This window comes from Colobus angolensis, unplaced genomic scaffold (genome assembly GCF_000951035.1).
Source record: "Colobus angolensis palliatus isolate OR3802 unplaced genomic scaffold, Cang.pa_1.0 Scaffold17, whole genome shotgun sequence".
NCBI classification, from domain to species: Eukaryota; Metazoa; Chordata; class Mammalia; order Primates; family Cercopithecidae; genus Colobus; species Colobus angolensis.
Window position 1 is genome coordinate 2,114,649 of NW_012114821.1, and position 24,345 is coordinate 2,138,993.

At 46.6% G+C, this 24,345-nt stretch overlaps 2 pseudogenes; both read left to right on the forward strand.

Annotated features, from left to right (window-relative positions):
* Positions 1-310: 310 nt before the first annotated feature.
* On the forward strand, positions 311-1,026 carry LOC105509008 (annotated as a pseudogene).
* A 468-nt stretch (positions 1,027-1,494) lies between these two features.
* LOC105509118 lies at positions 1,495-17,259 on the forward strand (annotated as a pseudogene).
* The last annotated feature ends 7,086 nt before the right edge of the window (positions 17,260-24,345 follow it).

Consider the following 24,345-nt stretch of genomic DNA (forward strand, 5'->3'; position numbering starts at 1 on the left):
ACACACACACAGAGACAGAGAGGAGAGGGCCATATGATACTGATCCAACTGTCTAACATGTATATTGGAATCCCAGGAGAAGGGTGAGAATGGGATAGGAGCAATATTATTTTCATGGATAGTAGCCAATTTTCCAAAGCTGATAAGAGGCATTAACCCACAGATTGAACAGGCTTATTGAACTCCATGAAGTATAAAGCTGAAGAAAGCCATACACTTGTCACATCGTAGTCAAACTGCTGAAACTAAAGGAAAAGAGAAAAATGTTAGATGTAACCAGGAGGAAAAAACACCTTAGCACTAGGGAACCCCGAGAATGATGGCTGTCTCCTCAAACAGGAACCCCAAGGATGATGGCTGTCTCCTCAAACAGGAACCCCGAGAATGACGCTGTCTCGTCAAACAGGAACCCCAAGGATGACGGCTGTCTCCTCAAATAGGAACCCCGAGAATGACGGCTGTCTCCTCTAATAGGAACCATGAGAATGACGGCTGTCTCCTGAAACAGGGACTCTGAGAATGACAGCTGTCTTCTCAAATAGGAACCATGAGAATGACAGCTGTCTTCTCAAACAGGCACCCCCGGAATGATGGCTGTCTCCTCAAACAGGCACCTCAAGGATGATGGCTGTCTCCTCAAATAGGAACCATGAGAATGACGGCTGTCTTCTCAAACAGGCACCCCCAGAATGATGGCTGTCTCCTCAAACAGGAACCCCAAGGATGATGGCTGTCTTCTCAAATAGGAACCATGAGAATGATAGCTGTCTTCTCAAACAGGCACCCCCAGAATGATGGCTGTCTCCTCAAACAGGAAGGCTGTCTTCTCAAACAGGCACCCCCAGAATGATGGCTGGCTCCTCAAACAGGAACCATGAGAATGACGGCTGTCTCCTCAAACAGGAAACCCCAGAATGACGGCTGTCTCCTCAAACAGGAACCTCCAGAATGACGGCTGTCTCCTCAAACAGGAACCCCCAGAATGATGGCTGTCTCCTCAAACAGGAACCCCGAGGATGACGGCTGTCTTCTCAAACAGGAACTTTGGAAGCCAGAAGCAGACACTGGTAAGAAATAAAATTGCCAGCTTGGACTCTGACACTATGCACAATTTCCCTCACAAATTAGGGCAAAATAAAGGCATTTTTCAGATAAATAAAAGCTGAGAGGAATTGCTGCCAACTGCAATGTCAGGAGGAAGCATAGGGGTGCCACATCCTTTTCAGAAGGTAAGTGTGAGGGGAGGTTGTGTTAGATGCTGTGTTGACTTTGGGGTGGATGGTGCTGGATTTTCTGTTGTAACCTTGAACCCAGCACGTCCTCTTCTGAAGAACCACCGGACTCCCTCCCGTGTGGCTCTGAATTAGAGTTTTCCAAGGGAAACTCACGTAGAACTTGGAAGATTAAGCAGAGGCCCTCCTTTCCTGGGATGGCTGAAGCCGGGTGTGTGTGCAGACGGCAGCCTCACAGAGATTCTCCTGCGAGCTCGTGGAGATGCTCTTTGCTGTAGAGAGTGACAGTAGGTGGAAGCTGTTTGGGGACCTTGGGTATTGCAGCAGCTTCCAGGAAAACTTATTTATTTATCATAGACTCTATTTCTTTGAGCAGTTTTGGCTTTATAGAAAATCGAGAAGATTGTACAGAGGGTTCCCATGTATCCTCCCCTCTTTCACATCTCTCCTATTACTAGCACCTTGCATTCATGTGGTACAATGGATAAACCAATACTGACACGTGGTTACTAACACAAGGTTATAGCTTACATCAGAGCTCACTCTTTGTGTTGTATATTCTGCGGGTTTTGACAAATCCATAACATCATGTGTCCACCATTACAATGTTGCAGAATCGTTTCAGGGCCCTAAAAATCCCCTTGCTCCACCCACTCATCCCTCCCCTCTAACCCATAGCCCTCTGACCACTGCTGCCAGGAGAATGTTTGAGACCTCTTCTTGGGTGCTTCAAGCTGACATGTCCACCATCAAGTCTTCTCACTGTGGGGACAGCTTCCCTGACATCCATGCTGCCGGGTCTTCCACCAGCCGTGCCGTCTCCTGAGTCTGTGTTCCACCCTTTATTCCATCCCGTGTGAAAACAAGCGACCTTCCCTTCCCCAGCACACTCTGATCCATACACATCTCTCTCTGGGTGAAAGTGTGTGCTCTGGGAAGCCAGCCAAATCCTGTTAGAATACTTCGTAACATAAATACTAAGTCTGTTAATTTACAACATCAGTCCTTGTATAAAATAATAAGGTAGAGGAGGAGTGAGAGGAGAATAAAAGAAATAATATATAAAAACACAGGGCAACTGCGGCCAGGCGCGGTGGCTCATACCTGTAATCCCAGCACTTTGGGAGGCCAAGGCGGGTGGATCACGAGGTCGGGAGTTCGAGACCAGCCTGGCCAACATGGTGAAAGCCCGTCTCTACTAAAGATAAAATAATTAGCTGGTTGTGGTGGTGCGTGCCTGTAATCTCAGCTACTCCGGAGGCTGGGGCAGGAGAATAGCTTGAACCCAGGAAGCGGAGGTTGCAGTGAGCTGAGATAGCACCACTGCACTCCAGCCTGGGTGACAGGGTGAGATTCCATCTCAAAAAAAAAAAGAAAGAAAAAAAATATATATGTATATAGCAGCTGGAGAAAGCCCATGGGCACTTGTTACGGCTGAACCGTGCCCCCCTCAAATTCATATATTGAGCCCTCACCCCACTATCTCAGAATGTGATTGCATTTGAAAATAGGGTCCTTAACGAGGTGATTACGGTAGAATGGGGTCATTAGTGTGGGCCCTAGTCCAGCATGCCTGGTGTCCTTATAAGAGGAGATGAGGACGCAGACACACACAGAGGGCAACTGTGACAGAATGCAGGGTGTAGATGCCATCTACACGCCAAGGACAGGGGCCCCAGGGGGAGCCAGCCCTGCTGACACCTTGATCTCGGACCTCCAGCCTCCAGGACCAGAGAATCCATTCCTGTAGCTTAAGCCCCCAGTTGTGGTGTTTGTTATGGTGGCCAGAGGTGACTAGTGCACTGCTGGACCCTAATGCCTGGGGCTTGCTATGACGCTGGGTGCGGCTGCTGTAACATCCCCTGTCCCCTGTTCATTCACGTGTATTTTGTCCTCAGGAAAGGGCTCTTTACTGGTGGGCTTGGAGCCGCCACAGGTTCAGGTGTTCTCTGCTTGCAGAGTCTAATTAACAAGAGCAGGGGCCGGTAGAAAGGAAGAAACGAAGAGACTTCATTAGCCAAGACTAGTGAAAGGAAGTAGCTGGATTCTGACCCAAAGCAACCACTTCAAACGTGGGGGGAAAGGCAAGGGTTCACAAATGGAAAGCTCGATATGGAAGGCATACAGGAATCGCGCTGAGCACAGCGCCTGTGTGTCCTGTCCTGGTGGCGGTCTTGGGTCTCAGCCCACCTAGAACGTGGGCTGGCATCATCGCAACTGTGGCCAGGCTGTTAATTACCCGCTTCGAAGTCATCTCCGGAATTTTGCAGCTGGGTCTCCAGGCTTGGCCTGTCTGTCTCAAGATTAGCCTGTGGCACTTCTAAGAAGGCACATAATTAGATACTAATGGACCATTAGAGAAACGGGAGGGATTATTTACAGTGAGAAAGGGAGGGATGAGGCGTCTATTTCAAGGCTGAGGGAAAAGGCTTCTGCAGTTTGCTTCAAGGTTATATCTTGAAACCGAAGAGAAAAGAAACAAGTCTAAAAATGCATTTTGAAGACCAGGCATTCAGTTACCAAGCCCTCACTGCGGAAGTGTTTGGACTTTCCACAGCCTTGTCTCTTTCTAGGGGCTCTGGTTCCCATTAACTTTTTCTCTTGGATGTGGGAGACGTAAGAGATGACAGACAGCCTTGAGCCCAGAGACATTTCCCTCCACCCCGTGGTGCGGTGCCAGCTCGCTTCCTTGGTGAGTCGAAAATAGCCCCAGCTAGGATGGCACGGCCCCTTGCTTTGCCTATTGACTCAGAGACAGGAGCTCAGAACCACCATGGGTCAACCTTGGCTTCCAACTCCCAGGACCCTTGGGGTCCTCCTGGGCTGGTGCGGGGAGCATTTCTCCCTGGGACATAAGATCTCAGATCCTCAGACCCAGCCCAGCTCACTCCTGCAGTGACAGGATAAACAATTCTGGGAGTGGCACTGCAGAAGAGCTCGGATTTTTACCCTAAGCATGTAGTTTTCTAGGAAATTATTAGTCAATCTAGAGCAAGATTCTCAGGAAAAAAAAAGAAATTATTAGTCAAGTGCCCTTTTGTTGGCATAAATCACCATAACAACCACTATAAATAAATAATTAGTGTTCTCCAAGGAAACTGAGACAAGAAAATTTTGACTCTTGCCTGTTGTGTTAGTCTGTTCTTTTGTTGTTGTAAAGAAATACCCAAGACTGGGCAACTTACAAAGAAAAGAGGTTTAATTGGCTCTTGGTATTGCAGGCTGTACAGGAAGCATGGCGCCGGCATCTGCTCGGCTTCTTGGGAGGCCTCAGGAAGTTTCCAATCATGGCAGAAGGCAAAGGGGAAGCATGTTGTGGGGAAAAGAAAGAGAGATCAGATTGTTACTGTGTCTAAGTAGAAAAGGAAGACATAAGAAACTCCATTTTGATCTGTGCTAAGAAAAATTGTTCTGCTTTGAGACATGGTTAATCTGTAACTTTAGCCCCAGCCCTGTGTTCACAGACACATGTGCTGTATTGAATCAAGGTTTAAGGGCTTTAGGGCTGTGCAGGATGTGCCTTGTTAGCAATATGTTTGCAGGCAGTATGCTGGGTAAAAGTCGTCGCCATTCTCATTCTCTATTAACCAGGGACACAATGCACTGCGGAAAGCCACAGGGACCTCTGCCTGAGAAAGCCTGGGTGTTGTCCAAGGTTTGCCCCCACTGAGACAGCCTGAGATATGGCCTCGTGGGAAAGGAAAGACCCTGTATCCCCCAGCTCAACACCCGTGAAGGGTCTGTGCTGAGGAGGAGGAGAGAAAGAGGGAGGCCTCTTCGCAGTTGAGATAAGAGGAAGGCCTCTGTCTCCTGCTCTTCCCTGGGAATGGCATGTCTCAGTGTAAAACCGACCATTCATTCTATTCTGAGATAGGAGAAAACCGCCCTGTGGCTGGAGGCGAGATATGCTGGCAGCAATACTGCTCTGTTACTCTTTGCTACACTGAGATGTTTGTGTAAAATGAAGCATAAGTCTGGCCTATGTGCACATCCAGGCACAGCACCTTCCCTTGAAATTATTCATGATACAGGTTCCTTTGCTCACATGTTTCCCTGCTGACCTTCTCCCCACCATCACCCTGTTGCCCTGCCACACCCCCCTCACCAAGATAGTAAAAATAGTGATCAATAAATACTGAGGGAACTCAGAGACCAGTGCTGGTGCAGGTCCTCACACGTTAAGCGCCAGTCTCCTGGGCCTGCTATGCTTTCTCGATTCTTTGTCTCTGTGTCTTATTTGTTTTCTCAGTCTCTCGCCTCCACCTGACGAGAAATACCCACAGGCGTGGAGGGGCAGGGGTCCCTGTGGCTTTCCGCAGTGCATTGTGTCCCTGGTTAACAGAGAATGGAGAATGGCGACGACTATTACTGAGCATACTGCCTGCAAACATATTGTTAACAAGGCACATCCCGCACAGCCCTAAATCCCTTAAACCTTGATTCAATACAGCACATGTTTCTGTGAGCACAGGGCTGGGGCTCAAGTTACAGGTGAACAGCATCTCAAAGCAGAGCAATTTTTCTTAGTACACATCAAAATGGAGTTTCTTATGTCTTCTTTTTCTACATAGACACAGTAACAATCTGATCTTTCTTTTCCCCACAGCAGGTATCTCACATAACAAGAGTGGAGCTGGGGGTAGGAGGCGCCTCACTCTTTTAAACAATTACATCTCACATGAGCTCAGAGTGAGAACTCACTCACTGTCATGAGGATGGCACCAACATGTTCATGAGGGACCCACCCCCACAATCCAACCACCACCCACCAGGCCCACCTCCGCCACCAGGGACTACACTCCCGGAGACTTCTGAAATCCCACCAGGCCCACCTCCGCCACCAGGGACTACACTCCCGGAGACTTCTGAAATCCCACCAGGCCCACCTCCGCCACCAGGGACTACACTCCCGGAGACTTCTGAAATCCCACCAGGCCCACCTCCGCCACCAGGGACTACACTCCCGGAGACTTCTGAAATCCCACCAGGCCCACCTCTGCCACCAGGGATTACACTTCTGGAGACTTCTGAAATGCCTTTGGGGCCTTTTCCCCATGAGATTTAGAAGAGACAGACATCTAAACCATATCATTCCACCCTGGGCTTCCTGAATCTCATGTCCTTCTCACATTGCAAAGTAAGATCGTCCCTTCTCAGTAGCTCCCCAAAGTCTTAACTCGTCCCAGCATCAACACAACCAAAAGCCTCCAGTCCCAGGTTCAGTCTCATCTGGAAATGAGTTCCTTCCACCTATGAGCCTGCAAACTCAAAGACAAATTATTTATTTCCAAGATACAATGGGGATGCAGGCATTGGGTAAACATTCCCATTCCAAAAGGGAGAAATTGGCCAAAAGAAAGGGACAACTGTCCTCTCTCTGGTCTTTGCCTCCAAGATGACAAAGAAAAGAAGGAACAATGGTCATGCCAAGAAGGGCTGCGGCCATGTGCAGCCGATTCGCTGCGCGAATGGTGCCTAATGTGTGGCCAAGGACAAGGCCATTAAGAAATTCATCATCTGAGGCTGGGCGTGGTGGCTCACACCTGTAATCCCAGCACTTCGGGAGGCCAAGGTGGGTGGATCACCTGAGATCAGGAGTTCCAGACCAGCCTGGCCAACATGGCAAAACCCTGTCTCTACTAAAAATACAAAAAATAGCCGGGTGTGATGGTGGGTGCCTGTAATCCCAGCTACTCAGGAGGCATGAGAATCGCTTGAACCTGGGAGGCGGAGTGCACCACTGCACTCCAGCCTGAGCGACAGAGTTAGACTCCATCTCAAAAGAAAAAGAAAACAGAAAAGAAAAGAAAAGAAATTCATCGTTGGAAACATCATGAGGCCACAGCAGTCAGGGACTTTTCTGAAGCAAGCGTCTTCAATGCCTGTGTGCTTCCCAAGCTGTATGTGAAGCTACATTCTTGTGCAGGTTGTGCAATTCACAACAAGGTAGTCAGGAAGGGATCTCGTGAAGCCCACAAGGACTGAACACCCCCACCTTGATTTAGACCTGTGAATGCTGCCCTGTGACCCCCACCAAAGCCCACATGAGGAACTGAGTCATTAAAGACTAAAGACGGACTCTTCTCAGGAGAAAAATAAAATGGATATTGTACAGAAAGAGAGAAAGAAAGAAAGAAAGAAAGAAAGAAAGAAAGAAAGAAAGAAAGAAAGAAAGAAAGAAAGAAAGAAAGAAAGAAAGAAAGAAAGAAAGAAAGAAAAAGAAAGAAAGAAGGAAAGAGACAAGCGGCCACACGCAAGTCCTGCGCCCAGCACAGGAGTCATTAAGTCTTCCAGCTCCAGTACAGGCAATACTCCATCCCTTCCTACACAGTCATCTAGGGAGAATTCTGTCAGATTGGAAGAACTTTGGTTATCCATCCATGACCAAGAAAAAAAAAAATCTTCTATTGCAACACAGCTTGGCCAATGTTTGTTTGGGGGTCTGAGACATGGTGGCCAGTTTTTGGATCTTTGCAATTTCATACCATCTATCCATTAGAACCATTCTGCCAGAGGTCAGGTAAAGGGGGCAGAACACCTGACATGCAGACAGGTATGTGGCTGCATAATGAGGATGCAGAAGAAAAGGGAAGTGAGCTCATGGTGTGAGGCACTGCTAAGGTCTGTCCTGCTCCCCAGGGGAGGAGGAGAAAACCTCCAAGCCTGACAGTGAGTGCCCTAAACCCCAGAGTGTCTCCTGCCCCAGCTCAGAAAAGAGAGGGAATGTGACTCCCAGAGTACAGGGAAGCACCAGGGCTACTGTCTTCCTCTCAGACTAGGCAAGGTACTAATTTTGGCCAAGGAGTCAACGGAGTCCAGAGCAGGGCGCTGCACAACGTTCCCACGATGACAACATTCATCAGCAAGCAGCTCCAGCCCGAAATGATTGGGCCTGTAATCCCTGCTCCACCTCAGACTTGTTAAATTGGAAGAACTCTAACCCTCCCTACAGACAGGGAGGATCCCCGAAAGATGGCTGAATTATTGACCGCTGTTTGCTGCACACCATCTCACCTGGGCAGACGTGCAGGCTCTCTGGGACAATATGCTCACTGCAGATGAGCGTATTACTTTTAAATAGAGTAAAGGAAGAGGCACAGCACCTTCATGATGAAAATCCAGACAACACTCCAGATCCTGACTGGGGCAATTCCCCGCACGGACCCAAACTGGGATGTTGTAGAGGACATACATCCCACCGTAGCTCACCTGTATACTTTGTCTGTTGCTCTTCCTGGAGATCATAAATGGTTTGCAGTACTGGATTTAAAAGAAGCTTTCTGTTGCCTACCCACAGACACAGAAAGCTAACTGTTGTTCACCTTTGAATAGATAGGTCCTAAAGCCACACACAATTTCAGTATCATTGGACTGTGCTCCCACCAGGATTTCAAAGCTCTCCAACTATATTTGGAGTAGCCTTGGCTCAAGATTTGAGGCGCTTACAGGCCGGGCGCGGTGGCTCAAGCCTATAATCCCAGCACTTTGGGAGGCCGAGACGGGCGGATCACGAGGTCAGGAGATCGAGACCATCCTGGCTAACACGGTGAAACCCCGTCTCTACTAGCAATACAAAAAACTAGCCGGGCAAGGTGGCAGGCGCCTGTAGTCCCAGCTACTCGGGAGGCTGAGGCAGGAGAATGGCGGGAACCCGGGAGGCGGAGCTTGCAGTGAGCTGAGATCCGGCCACTGCACTGCAGCCTGGGTGACAGAGCGAGACTCCGTCTCAAAAAAAAAAAAAAAAAAAAAAAAAACAAACATTTGAGGCGCTTACAATGGAAAAACTGGGTATAGTTATAATACGTGGATGATTTACTAATGTCTAGCCCCTCTGAATGGGACTATCAGAATAACACCATTAAAACCCTAAACCATCTAGCAACCTATGGATCTAAGGTTTCGAGTAAAAAGGCTCAAATATGCCAACAAACTGTGGAATACTTAGGTTTTCTTTTATAGAAGGGAAACAGAGCTCTAACAGTGGAAGGGTGAAATGCAACCTCTTCCATCTCAGCCACAGCTACCCGAAGGCAGCTAAGAGGATTTCTAGGCGTAACAGGGTTTTGTTAATCTGGATTCCTAACTATGAACTACTGATGAAGCCGCTAGACAAACTGTTGAAGAAGCTAACAATGGCCCCTTCTCCTGTGAACAAAACACCAGCACGCATGTGAATAACTGAAACCTAAGTTAACCTCTGCCCTAGTCCTCGGGCTCCCAAATTCTCACAAGCCCTTTCACGAGCCTGAGAGACTGGGTCTAACACTAGGGGTCCTTACACAGAAATTAGGAAGAATATTGCAGCCAGTGGCTTACTGGACACTGTGGCCATAGACTGGCCCCTTGTGTAAGGGTGGTCGCTGCCACCTGCCTACTGTTAAAGGAAGCTGAAAAGTTGGTTTGGGGACAGCCCATCATGATCCACGAACCTCACCAGGTGCCGGTGTTACTAGAACAGAAGGACTGACAGCAGGCAGGCTGAGCAAATGCCAGGCCACACCTCCAGATGACCCTACAGTAAAAGTGCAGACTGCTGGAGCCTTAAACCCAGAAGCTGTACTTCCTGCTACTGAAGAGCACAAAGAACCTATACACAATCATTTAGAAATGATCTACCAGGTGTCTTCCAGTTGCCCTAATTTAAAGGACATAGCCCTGCCACATTCAGACTGGACATTGTTCATGGATGGGAGCAGCCTGGTAACCAACAGAAAAAGAAATGCTGCATATGCCTTGGTAACTGTTTCCAAGGTAACAGAAGTGGGGACTTTACCAACGGGAACCTCTGCACAGGAGGCAGAACTGATTGCCCTTATGAGAGCCCTGCGGTTGTCCCAAGTACACAGGACACTCCGAATAAATTGGGAGTCACACTCAGCATGGAGACCACAATCCTCTGGACCGATGGAAAGGAAAAATCAAACCCTAAAAACAGTTCTTACCAAACCGTGTCAGGAAACTCAACTGAAATGGATTTAGGGCTTTGGCCTTGCACTGCTCTGGGTAAGAGTGACCCCCAGAAGTGGGATCAGGTTAAGTCCCTATGAAATTATATAGGGGAGACCCTTGGCTGCTAATCTGTCTCAGGTTACTGGGGTGCCCCTTGGTAGAAAGCCAACTATTAAACTTCCTCAGGTGGGACAAATTCTTCATGTTTTGCATAAGCTCGCTCCGAACAGGAGCCCTGTGAACTCGGCAGAACCAGTCGGCTTGTTCCAGCCTGGTGACCAAGTGCTGCTAAAAAATGGGCCCAACTCAGCAGCTGTCTGTCCCCTTTGTCAACACCAAGCTTTCACAACAACGGAAAGTTTCAGAAAATCTTGACATGTGATTCGTAAGCCCTTGTTCTTCTCCAAGGTTGCCCTGGTTATTCTAAAACTTCAGTATTTCCAGGTAAATTATAGACTCAGCAGGCGAATTTTGACATCCTCATCATTATCATCATTCCTGATACCCTTTTGATCAGGATTGCATCAAGTTTCTACATCAGTTTAAAAGCATTAACTCTTCCAACAGATGCCTTTGTATGTCCTTCCTTATGTAGATCTCCATTTTTTCCTCATGTGTATTTTTATTTTTATTTCTTTGAAATGGAGTCTCACTCTGTCATCAAGGCTGGAGTGCAATGGTGCGATCTTGGCTCACTGCAACCTCCGCTTCCTGGGCTCAAGTGATTTTCGTGCCTCAGCTTCCCAAGTAGCTGGGATTACAGGCACCCACCACCATACCCGGCTAAGTTTTTGTATATTTAGTAGAGACAGGATTTCACCATGTTTACCAGGCTGGTCTTGAACTCCTGACCTCATGATCCACCCACCTCAGCCTCCCAGAGTGCTGGGATTACAGGCGTGAGCCACCATGCCCAGCCTCATGTGTATTTTCTTGGTTTTCAGGGTAGAGGTCTTCTGCATCTCTCGTTAGGTTTCATTTTAAACATTATATTGGTTTTGATGATAATATAAATGATATTGTCTTTTACATTTCACTTTACCTTGTCAGTCTGTAGAATATATTTGATTTTTGTACCTTGACCTTCAGAACCCTGTTAAATTTATGTATATTTTGTTTGCAAATTCTTTTGGTTTCTCCCCATATGCAAATATATCATTTGCAAATAATGACATTTCATTTCCTTTCTAGTCATACCTTTTTCTTTTTTTTTTTGAGACGGAGTCTTGCTCTGTCACTCGGGCTGGAGTGCAGTGGCTGAATCTCAGCTCACTGCAACCTCCGCCTCCCGGGTTTATGCCATTCTCCTGCCTCAGCCTCCCGAGTAGCTGGGACTACAGGCACCTGCCACCTCGCCCGGCTAGATTTTTTTGTAGTTTTTTTGTTTTAGAGACGGGGTTTCACCATGTTAGCCAGGATGGTCTCGATCTCCTGACCTCGTGATCCGCCCGTCTCGGCCTCCCAAAGTGCTGGGATTACAGGCTTGAGCCACCGCGCCCGGCCTAGTCATACCTTTTTCTTGCCATATTGCATTTATTTCTTTCCAACCTTTATATGTTTTATTTCTAATTCCAGATTAATTGCATGGTTGAGTATGGGACACATGTGATAAACGTTCTACATTCACTTAAAGAAATGTGGATTCTCCAGGTGTTTGGTACAGTATTCCATGTATGTTCAGTATGTGAATATTTATAATCTTGTGTAAATTCATGTATTCTATTTTTTTGTCTGCTTGTTCTATCAGTTACTTAAAGATTCATATTAAAATACCTGGCCAGGCGCAGTGGCTCGTGCCTGTAATCCCAGCACTTTGGGAGGCCAAGGCGGGCAGATCACCCGAAGTCAGGAATTCAAGACCAGCCTGACCAACATGGAGAAACCCCGTCTCTACTAGATTAGCCGGGTGCCGTGGCGGGTGCCTGTAGTCCCAGCTACACGGGAGGCTGAGGCAGGAGAATCACTTGAACCTGGGAGGTGGAGGTTGCATTGAGCCAAGATCGCGCCATTGCACTCTAGTCTGGGCAACAAGAACAAAACTCCATCTCAAAAACAAAACAAAACAAACACCAAACAAACAAACAAACACCTAAGTGTGATTGTGGATTTGCCTTGATTTTCAGCTTTGTCATATTGTGCTTAAACGTTTTGAAGCTGTTATTAGATATGTACAAATGTAGATTAAAATATTGTCCTATTGTGTTGACCCTTTTATCACTATAAATATCCTTTTATTTCAGCTGCATTTCCTGCCTAATACTATCAGTATGATGTATCTTTTCCCATTGTTTTGTTTCAGTGACCTTTTTTTTTTTTTTTGTAGAGACAGGGTCTTGCTTTGTTGCCCAGGCTTGTCTTGAACTCTTGGGCTCAAGAGATCCTCCGACCTCAGCCCCTCAAAGTGCTGGGATTACAGACGTGAGCCACCATGTCTGGCCTGTGTCCTTCCTTTTTTTTTTTTTTTTTTTTTCTGAGGCGGAGTCTCGCTCTGTCGCCCGGGCTGGAGTGCAATGGCCGGATCTCAGCTCACTGCAAGCTCCGCCTCCCGGGTTCCTGCCATTCTCCTGCCTCAGCCTCCCGAGTAGCTGGGACTACAGGCGCCCGCCACCTCGCCCGGCTAGTTTTTTGTATTTTTTAGTAGAGACGGGGTTTCACCATGTTAGGCAGGATGGTCTCGATCTCCTGACCTCGTGATCCGCCCGTCTAGGCCTCCCAAAGTGCTGGGATTACAGGCTGGAGCCACCGCGCCCGGCCTGTCCTTCCTTTTAAAATAAGTGCTGTGACCAGTTTATTGTTATCTTTATTCAGCCTAAAACTTTCTGTCTTTAAATTAGAATAAGTTCATTTACATTTAACGTGAGAACAAACATAGTTGGGTTAAAATATTTCATTTCACTGTGTGCTTTTATTTTTTCCCAGCTTTTTTTTTTCTTTGTTTTCCTTTACTGTATTCTTTTGGATTTGTTAAATCTTTCTCATGTTTTCTTTTGTTATATTCTTAGATACATTTTACGTGACTCGTCAGAGGTCATTTTAGACATAACGATATGCATCTTTGACTTATAGTCCGTCTTAAGTTGGACTTATTATAGGCTCCAGCCCTACAGGGCCTGTGGGTTTTTCTCCTCATGGGTGGAGATGAGAGATCGTAGAAATAAAGACACAAGACAAAGAGATAGAAGAAAAGACATTTGGGCCCCGGGGACCACTACCACCAAGGTTCGGAGACCGGTAGCCGCCCCGAATGCCTGGCTGCGCTGTCATTTATTGTATACAAGGCAAGAGGGCAGGATAAGGAGTGTGAGTTGTCTCCAACGATGGGTAAGGTCACATGAGTCATGTGTCCACTGGACAGGGGGCCCTTCCCTATTTGGTAGTCAAGGCGGAGAGAGAGAGGGGAGAGTTTATGTCATTATTTCTTCTATGTATTTCTGGAGAGATCAAAGACTTTAATACTTTCACTAACTCTGCTACTGCTATCTAGAAGGCAGAGCCAGGTGCGCAGGGTGGAACGTGAAAGTGGACCAGGAGCGTGACCGCTGAAGCACAGCATCACAGGGAGATGTTGAGGCCTCCGGATGACTGTGGGCGGGTCTGACTGATGTCAGGCCTTCCACAAGAGGTGGTGGAGCAGAGTCTTCTCTAACTCCCCCAGGGAAAGGGAGACTCCCTTTCCCAGTCTGCTAAGTAACGGGTGCCTGCCCAGGCACTGGCATTACCGCTAGACCAAGGAGCCCTCTAGTGGCCCTGTCTGGGCATGACAGAGGGCTCACATTTGTCTTCTGGTCACTTCTCACCATGTCCCTTCAGCTCCTATCTCTGTATGGCCTGGTTTTTCCTAGGTTATAATTGTAGAACAAAGATTATTATACTATTGGAAAAAAGAGTAATGCTACAAACTAATGATTGATAATATTCATATAGAGTCATATCTATAATCTATTTCTAGTATAACTATTCTTATTCTATGTATTGTCTTTATTAGACTGGAACAGCTTGTGCCCTCGGTCTCTTGCCTCGGCACCTGGGTGGCTTGCCGCCCACACTCATGAACAATTCAAGAACATTACACAGCATAACTTCATTTACCTACCTCTATTCCATTGTACTTTTGTTGTTTTAATATTTGCTTGTGCCAGACACAGTGGCTCACGCCTGTAATCCCAGTACTTTGAGAGGCTGAGGTAGGAGGATCACTTGAGCTCAGGAGTTCAAGACAAGCCAGATATTGGGGAAACCCCCCCAATGTTTCAACATAGGCTCTTTCTATTTTCCGTGTCAGCTGGCTGAGAAATAAAGAGAAAGAGTACAAAGAGAGGAATTGTACAGCTGGGCCACCAGGGGTGACATCACATATCGGTAGGACCATGATGCCCACCTGAGCCTCAAACCAGCAAGTTTTTTATTAAGGATTTCAAAAGAGGAGGGGTGTAATAACAGAGAGTAGGTACAAAGATCACATGCTTCAAAGAGCAAAAAGCAGAACAAAGATCACATGCTTCTGAGGGAACAGGACAAACGGCAAAAGCAGAACTACTGATAAGGGTCTATGTTCAGCAGTGCACATATTGTCTTGATAAACATCTTAAACAACAGATAACAGGGTTCAAGAACAGAGAACCGGTCTGATCACAAATTTACCAGAGTGGAGTTTTTTCCCTACCCTAGTAAGCCTGAGGGCACTGCAGGAGACCAGGGCATATCTCAGTCCTTATCTCAACCGCATAAGATAGACACTCCCAGAGTGGCCGTTTATAGACCTCTCCCCAGGAATGTATTCATTTCCCAGGGTATTAATATTAATATTCCTTGCTAGGAAAAGAATTTAGCGATATCTCTCCTATTTGCACATCCGTTTATAGGCTCTCTGCAAGAAGGAAAATATGGCTCTTTCTGCCCAACCCCGCAGGCAGTCAGATCTTACAGCTGTCTTCCCTTGTTGCCTAAAAATCACTGTTATTCTGTTCTTTTTCAAGGTGCACTGATTTCATATTGTTCACACATACATGTTTTATAATCAATTTATACAGTTAACACAATTACCACAGTGATCCTGAGGTGACATACATCCTCAACTTACAAAGATAACAGGATTAAGAGATTAAAGACAGGCATAAGAAATTGGGAACTGATAAATATCCATGAAATCTTCACAATTTATGTTCCTCTGCCGCAGCTCCAGTCGGTCCCTCTGTTCGGGGTCCCTGACTTCCTGCAACACCAGGCAACATATGATTCCATTTCTACAAAAAAATTTTAAAAATTAGCTGAGTGTGGTCATGTGTGCCTATAGTCCCATGTATATTTACTTGTATATATGTTTTAAACCTACAAGATGTTATTCTTATTTTACACCAGTAATTACACCAATATTATTTTATGCTTATCCAAGTAGTTATTATTTCTGCTTCTCTTGCATTCTTAGAGTTCCGTACTCCGATTTGGGATTGTTGTAAGTTAGCTTGAAGAATGGTGCTGGAACAATCAAATATTTGTCTAAAAAAAAAAAAACTCTTCAGTAAATCACGATCTCAAGCCTCACAGCCTACCCAAAACCATCCTAGCCCTGAATGCAGGACTTAAAAACAATAAAACATTTAGAAGTCAACACATGGGAATATTTTAAGAAATCTTTGTCTACTCCACAAAAACACTAACTATCAGAGTAAACGTACATGAATTTGACCTCATTAATATTGAGAATTTCTGTTCATAAGAAGACGTGGCCGCATGTGGTGGCTCACGACTGTAATCCCCGCACTCTGGGAGGCTGAGGCAGGCAGATCACTTGAGCCCAGGAGTTCAAGGCCAGCCTGACCAATCATCTCTATTTTATTTTTAAAAATATATTACATATAGGATGGATATGCCTGTCTAATCATTCACCTGCCACCTCGCTGCCTGTCCTTTCTGAGGTGGCCTTAACCTGGTCACTCCCTGTCCCAGCCCCTTGTTTGTGCATCCTGAGAACCCTCATCACTATCTGAAATGCTCTATTTGTTTGTAATTGAATACAGTTAAATTAATTGCACTGACATTAATGACCTTGCCTCCACTTTCTTTCTTCTCAATTTGACTCAGTATGTGGGCTGCCAAGATTTGACAGAGATGCAGAGGGAGGGAGGGTCGGACAGAGGCAACGCTGAGACCACCCTCACCATGGGCCGTATCCCTCCAGAGCTGCTGAGACCACCCGCGCCGTGGGCCGCATCCCTCTAGTCACGCGTGGGCTGGTTGAAATCTCTCATATGGCACCCGACACAGGCCACCAATCAGGCCGGCCGCAAGAACTGGAAAATCTCACCCAGTCTAACTGGCTGTTGGATGGTTTTTCAAGGACACTTCGACAGACAGAAGCCCTAGATAGAGCTCATCAGATCAACACAGCAATTAACCTGAATGTGCCCTTTGAGGTCATCAAACAATGCCTTACTTCTTGCTGGATTCATCCCGCCAGCGGCCAAGTCTACAACATTGAATCAACCCTCCCAAAACTGTGGGCATTGATGATCTGACTGGGGACCCTCACATTCAGCATGAGGATGATAAACCAGAGATGGTTATCAAGAGACTAAAGGCAGCCAGGCACAGTGGTTCACGCCTGTATTCCCAGCATTTTGGGAGGCTGAGGCAGGTGGATCACAAGGTCAGGAGTTCTAAACCAGGCTGGCCAATAAGGTGAAACCCCATCTCTACTAAAAATACAAAAATTAGCCGGGCGTGGTGGTGGGCACCTGTAGTCCCGGCTACTCAGGAGGCTGAGCAGGAGAATCGCTTAAACCTGGGAGGTGGAGATTGCAGTGAGCCAAGATGGCGCCACCGCACTCCAGCCTGTACAACAGAGCGAGACTCTGGCTCAAAATAAATAAATAAATAAATAAATAAATAAATAAATAAATAAATAAAGAGACTAAAGGCTTATGAAGCCAAACAAAGCCAGTCCTGGAATATCACCAGAGAAAAGGGGGTGTTGGAAACATTCTCCGGAACAGAAACCAACAAGATTTGGTCCTATATATATACTTTCCTACAAACTAAAGTTCCACAAACAAGCCAGAAAGCTTCAGTTACTTCATGAGGAGAAATGTGTGTAACTATGAATAGTAAGATGGGCAAACCTCCTAGTCCCTGCATCTAGAAGTGCTTTTCCTAAGACTTCCAGTGTGTATGAATTCTTTGAAAACTATATGACTTTTATTTCTACTGATTTTATTCTGGATACTAAGGATGTGCCAAATGAGTCAGATACTAAGATTCGTCCTTTGAAATCATGTAGTGTGTTTTATGCAGCTATCCTCAAAAACATCAGTGATGCCTGAACTTTTAAAACATCTGTTAGAGCAAAATTAAACGAGCATTTGGTAGTAATCTCACTTTGTGTTCAGTTAATACGTGGTTGATAAAGTTTCCATATTTTTCTGGAAAAGTTAAAAAAAAGTTACATGTCATTTGAGGAAAATATGTAATCAGAAATTTTTGCATAGATTGATTCCAAAGAAGGCATTTCTAGCATTGTGGAACATGGTGAGACATTATATAAATTCCAGAAAGAAAGCAACTGGATTTAGAGATTTATCGTAAGACACAAATTCACTGCTGCCTTTACAGTAAGAAATGTATGTGCTAACCATATAGGCTGTATTTATTTTGTTTTTAAGGATACTTTCAGTTTGCTCAGAATTTTCAATTTGCTATAAACATGTATCAGTTAGCATACAGAAAAATATTACTTTAAGATGACTTGTTTCCTTTGAAAGTACATATATACTCAGGGCTATGATTTATGTCAGAAACTGACATTATAAGTCCTTGGACGAGCACCAAAGTTGAACGAATTTTCAACAAAATGTAATTAAAGTCTGTATGTTTTCAGATATGACTCAGGTTAAGAAATGTGTTTTAGGATCTACTTGATGGTTTCTCTTTTTGATCCAAATGTATGATCTGCCCTGATAAATAACAAGTCATAGCGCCACCCAGCTGCCAAAAAAAGAAAAGAAAACAGAGAAAACCGCGGCACCGTGTAAATAAAGCAAGCACACTTTGTGGTGAGTAAACAGATGAGGCATGCCTCGCATAAATAGCCATCAATCATAATTAGTAAACGGGTGTGCCAATAAAGAGAATTTACGTAAACAGCTGTGCCAATAAAGAGAATTTACGTGACAGGTTAACAAGGACCAGGAAAGTGAGTGAGTTTCCTGAAGGAGTTCTTGGTTCCTGATCAGAGAACTCCATACTGGTAGCACTCATTGCCGCCTTATTGTAAGGAGAAAGAACTCTACCGGCGTCATCTGAGCAGCCATTTACAAATCGGAATCTAAAGTGATTCCTGAGTGGGGCAGCAAGGACGGTTGCTGACGTGCTGTGTGGTCTGGTAGAAGTGGGGCAGTATGAGAGGTGGAGGAAATACCCGATGGCGTCTTCCATGGTGTATTTACTCTTCCTTTGCTTGGTGCCAAGTCAAATGAAACAAGCCCTCGTACAAGCTGTTATTAATTGTCTTTAAAAATCTGTTCCGTTGTTTTCCAGGTACTTAAAATACCAGTGCCAGTAAGTAGTTCTTATGTATTTTGGGGGGAAAATTTCATTTTCCTTTTCCTCTGATATTTAAAAAATTCATCTATCTTTCAAGATGAACCAAAGTTTCTTAAAATAATTATAGCAAACACTTCATTCTTCATAAAACTTTCTATAATGCCTTATTTGAATGTTAATCATATGTGCTTTTTTTTTTTTTGATACGGAGTCTTGCTCTGCCGCCCAGGCTGGAGTGCAGCGGCCGGATCTCAGCTCACTGCAAGCTCCGCCTCCCGGGTTCCCGCCATTCTCCTGCCTCAGCCTCCCGAGTAGCTGGGACTACAGGCGCCCACCTCGTCGCCCGGCTAGTTTTTTTTGTATTTTTTAGTAGACACGGGGTTTCACCGTATTAGCCAGGATGGTTTCGATCTCCTGACCTAGTGATTCGCCCGTCTTGGCCTCCCAAAGTGCTGGGATTACAGGCTTGAGCCACCGCGCCCGGCCTGTGCTTTCTAAAATGTTGTAAACTACCAAACTTATGGATTATTGCTAGGCTATCAGGCATACATTAGTCTTTATCAGAATAAAATGAAATTTAATAACTGTGGCTATTACTTTGTCGTTGGTCCTTCCCAGGGCCTGCTCCCCACCCCACCTTCCTTCCTGCTGCCTGATGTCTCAATGGCTTCTGAATGACTGTGTTCTAATAAAAGATCTTAAAACAGAAAAGCAGCAGCAACAACAACAACAAAATAAAGTTGGACTAAAAGTGAAGGCTAAACGTATGATAATAATCAGCACTATTAAAGGGAGTAGGGCAGACAACAGCCATTGCTTCCCAGTTCCCATGGAAGGCCTGAAGATTCCATTTTGTCTGCCTGGGTAACAATGTTTTTAATACGTTCTAGGACCAAACCGGGCTGACTGATGTAGCCACAGCATTCTCCTTTTAGATACAGACATGTTCCCCCTTGTCCAGCATGAGAAGATTGAAGGTCCCTCGGTTTTGCAGGACTACAGCAGCCAGGGAGTCCAGCTGCTATTGAAGACTCGTGAAGCCCTCTGCCGTTTGCTGGAGGGCCATTCAGTCTCCCAAGACAGTTTATGCTGGATTCCCAAGGCTCTGTCTCCCATAGCTGTCCCTGCTAATCCCAACAGAGAGGATAACACTAAACCCAAGGGAATAAGGGGTCCTGCTCAGCGGCGGCTCGCACAATGTTGGTACGTGGGAAAAGGGAGAGACACAGTAGCCCATGCGGGGTTAGATGGGGCGAGCTGTAAGTGATGGAACGCTGTCCCTTCCAGAGTGCAAGGAGTCGTAGACACGCTGGAGATCCACAACCCCCCAAAACTCCGTGTGCTACAAAAGTATTTTTCATTAAAGTGGTGAAAGCAGTGGAGGTTCTAGAAAAGACGGTTTTCTATTTTCTGGCCTATGAGTGAAAGGTTTTGTGCAGCTATGTTGGCAGTGCTCACTGGGTCCACCAGGGACAGGAGAGTTGGATGGTGGTGTTAACAAGTTCTTTAACTAGGGTTCCCCTCTTAGGGTCCTACCACAGGTGTAGTTGTCTTTTTTTTTTTTGAGACAGAGTCTTGTTCTGTTGTCCAGGCTGGAATGCAGTGGCACGATCTCAGCTCACTTCAGGCTCCACCTCGTGGGTTCATGCCATTCTCCTGCCTCAGCCTCCCAAGTACCTGGGATTACAGGCGCCCACCACCACGTCTGACTAATTTTTTTTTTTTTTTTTTTTTTTTTTTTTTTTTTTAGTAGAGACGGGGTTTCACCGTGTTAGCCAGGATGGTCTCGATCTCCTGACCTTGTGATCTGCCTGCCTCAGCCTCCCAAAGTGCTGGGATTACAGGTGTGAGCCACCGCGCCCGGCCACGTGTAGTTATCTTTAACAGGAAATGTTGACGGTCCCCAGAGGATACATTGAGATAGAGTGATTAAAGGCTTCCCATGTGAAGGCAGCCCCAGCAGAAACCCCGTCCCAGCTTTGTTGACAGGAAGTAGAGACCATGCCAGTCAGGGAACAGGATAGAGCAGGAAATTGATTGCATGGGCGAGTTGCCCATTTATCAGTATAGTTCCTGCAGGCATGTGGACTAGATAGTGACCCAGTGACAAAGGTTCATCTACACTGACTCTCTTGGAGTTTTCCTGCAAATGTGTTGGAACTGGCGTGATTGCTGTAAAGGCAGAAGGGGAAATATTCCAGATAAAAGATACGCTAAGAAAGCATTTCTCCTTTTGGGACATTTGAACTACTGTTGATCGTTAAGAGGGGGAACTTAAGGAACCCATGACCCCATCCAATAAAATCCCTTTGTATTGACTGTTGGGACAGCTATCCCCATCCTGCCGGCCAGTGAGTTTGCTCCTGGAGGTGTGCTGGGAGGCCAGAGTCTTCCACGGGCACAGGTCTGGCATATTCCCGCGTTTGGCAGTCATGGAAAGCCAGCCAGGCTGAGTTATGTTTCATAGACTAACAGTATGGTTAACTGCTTCCCTAGCACACAGACCAGCATCTCTAAAAGTGCTTAGAGCACAGCAGGTGAGCACCAAGAAAAGGAAGATGTTACTTGTCTTCCAGATCAGCCCCATCTGGGGTTGTTTTCTTGAATAGAAACTTCAGAGCCTCTTTGAGCTCTTGGGTGTAATGAGCGGCTTCCTCTGGTTTCTGTAAAGGTTTATTGCAAAGTTTAATTCTGGTCATGCGGGCCCAGCTGGCGATTCCCTGCAGCTTTACAGCCACTGGGGGTGGTTTGCAGCACTTGGGAAGGTCCCTTCCATTTAGGAAGAAGTTGACCTGCTGGGGAGCCTTCCTTCTAGGTATTCAACAGGACCCAGCCTCCAGGCAGCACTTCGGGCTTCTGCTTCACTTGGCCAGGCGAGGGCAGCACTGTGTTTCCATATTCCTGGATGGCCAGATGTACCTGGCCTAGATGTCGAATATATGTTATAATAGACTGAGTTTCAGGTTTGATTAACGGGTCTAAGGTGAGGGAGGGTCTCCCATAAGTCATTTAAAAAAGACTAAGTTTCCTCTTCCCTTCGGGGACCGTTTGTATTCTCATGAACGCTGTAGACAACAGAGTATAGCCAGACCCAGAAATTTCCTGGCATAATTTTGCCAGGGTTTGCTTTAAAGTGTGACTGGTCCTTTCAACCTTGCCGGAGGATTGCGGCCTCCATGAGGAGTGGAGATGATACTTAATTCCCAAAGCTCGAGCTCCCTGCTGGGGTTCTAGTCGCAAGGAGTGGGAGAGGCCAAAACACGCCTTGGCCACTTCTGTAACTTTCTCTGTTCTTGGGGGAGAGCTTCCACCCATCCGGTAAAGGTATTTAAAGCCTCGAAAGGAGGGCGTGTGGGTGCAGTCAATCTGCCAGTCCTCAACAGGACGGGTTGCTGGGTTCAGCGAGAGGCTGTCCTTGTTTGCCCCCAGGGTTATTTTGGGAGCAAAGTTCACAGGCCCAGGTGACTCTATTGTGGTTGCCAGGCCCTTGCCCATAAAGAGATGGTCCACCCAGGTGGTCATGGTGTCCCGCCTCATATGGAGATAATCATGTAAATTTTTTTTTTTTCTTTGAGACAGAGTCTCATTCTGTCACCCAGGCTGGAGTGCAGTGGCTCAGTCTTGGCTCACTGCCACCTCTGCCTCCCAGGTTCAAGTGATTCTCCTGCCTCAGCCTCCCGAGTAGCTGGAATTACAGGTGGGTGCCACCACGCCCGGCTAATTTTTGTATTTTTAGTAGAGATGGGGTTTCTCCATGTAGGCTAGGGTAGTCTAGAATTTCTGACCTCAAGTGATCCACTCGCTTCGACCTCCCAAAGTGCTGGGATTACAGGCGTGAGCCACTGTGCCTAGCCGGGAATCACGTAAACTTTTAACCATTTTCTACTGGTCGGGCTGAGGAAGCAAGAGCTTTTGACCTATGAGCCACTAACCCTCAGGTGTTAGAGTCCCCCGACTTTCTTTAGCTCATGCTTGTTTTGATGTTTTACTTATTGTTATGTTTGAGTCAGAGTCTCGCTCTGTCACCCAGACTGGAGTGCGTGGTGCAATCTTGGGTCGATGCAACTTCTGCCTCCTGGGTTCAAGTGACTCTCCCGCCTCAGCCTCCCGAGTAGCTGGGATTACAGGCGCGTGCCATCACATCCCACTAATTTTGTATTTTTAGTAGAGACAGGGTTTCACCATGTTGGCCAGGCTGGTCTCCAACTGCTGACCTCAGGTGATCTGCTCGCCTTGGCCTCCTAAAGTGCTGGGATTAGAGGCATGAGCCACCATGCCCAGCTGCTTGTTCTTTTGTAGTTAAGATGGATTTACATCAAGAGAATGGGCACAGGGGAACAAGGCCAGCTGGGCCACTGCTCCCGGAATTCCCTCTTAGCTTTCCTGTCAGCCCTTGCATTTCCCAATGTCACTGAGGAGTTTCCTCTTTGATGTCCCAGGCAGTGAAGGACTGCCACTTGCTCAGGCTCCTGCACAGCCTCTAAAACCTGCAGTGTTTCTTTTGCATGTTTAATGGGGGATTTCCTTGCATTTAGAAGACCCATTTTCCAAGTAGCTGTGTGTGCACGAGGGACAAGGAAGGTGCCCTTGGAGTTGGTGCACCTGTGAAGTGCCTTTCCGTGACCCTGAGCCGGGCCCTGGCGAGAGGACTCGCTCTGCTTTTTGCGCCGAGGTGTCAGGTGGCAGCATGGGCATCTGTTGTTTGGTGTAAACTCACCACAGCATGTCCTGCCCCTCTTTTTTTATTTTCCATGCAACTACTTCCATCAGTGAGCCATTCAGCACCAGGATTCTAGAGGGCGCACCCCTGAGGTCTATTCCACTGCAGAAGGCCTGGCCCATGTTTCAACCCCGGAACGAGTTAGGCTGTCCCAGGAACAAGCTAGCATGAGAGGCTGGATTAAGGGTACCACAAGTTTTTATAGTAATCTTGAGGGAGTCCAGGAGGGCGCCTGATCACGGCGAGCCTTCCTCCCGAGAGCCAACATGGCCCTTTATTTCTAAAACTCCCTGCACCTGGAGGGGAGAGAGGACCTCGAAGGTGTGTCTGAAAGTCAGGTTTTGGGGCCGGGCGAGGTGGCTCACTCCTATAATCCCAGCACTTTAGGAGGCCGAGACAGGTGGATCACTTGAGGTCAGGAGTTTGAGACCAGCTTGGCCAATGTGGTGAAACCCTGCGTCTACTAAAAATACAAAAATTAGCCAGATGCGGTGGTGCACGCCTGTAATTCCAGCTACTCAGGAGGCTGAGGCAGGAGAATTGCTTGAACCCGGAAGTGAAGGTTGCAGTGAGCTGAGATTGCACCACTGCACTCCAGCCTGGCGACAGAGCAAGACTCCGTCTCAAAAAAAAACCAAACCAAAACAAAAAAAAGCAAACAAAAAAAATGAAAAAAGTCAGGTTTTGGGCTTCTTCTACTGGAATGGCGATGGCTGTGACTGCCCTAAGGAGCCAACCAGACGAGGCGTTTCTCCCACCACTGAACAAGGTGTTCTTCCCACAACCAGACACGGTGTTTCTCCCAGTTTTGGGGGGACTCCTAGGGCTACTCTCCATTTCTCTGCTACAGAAGGTGAGTTTTTGTTTTTTTGCTTCCATTGGATTCGATCGTTTATTGATGTGAGT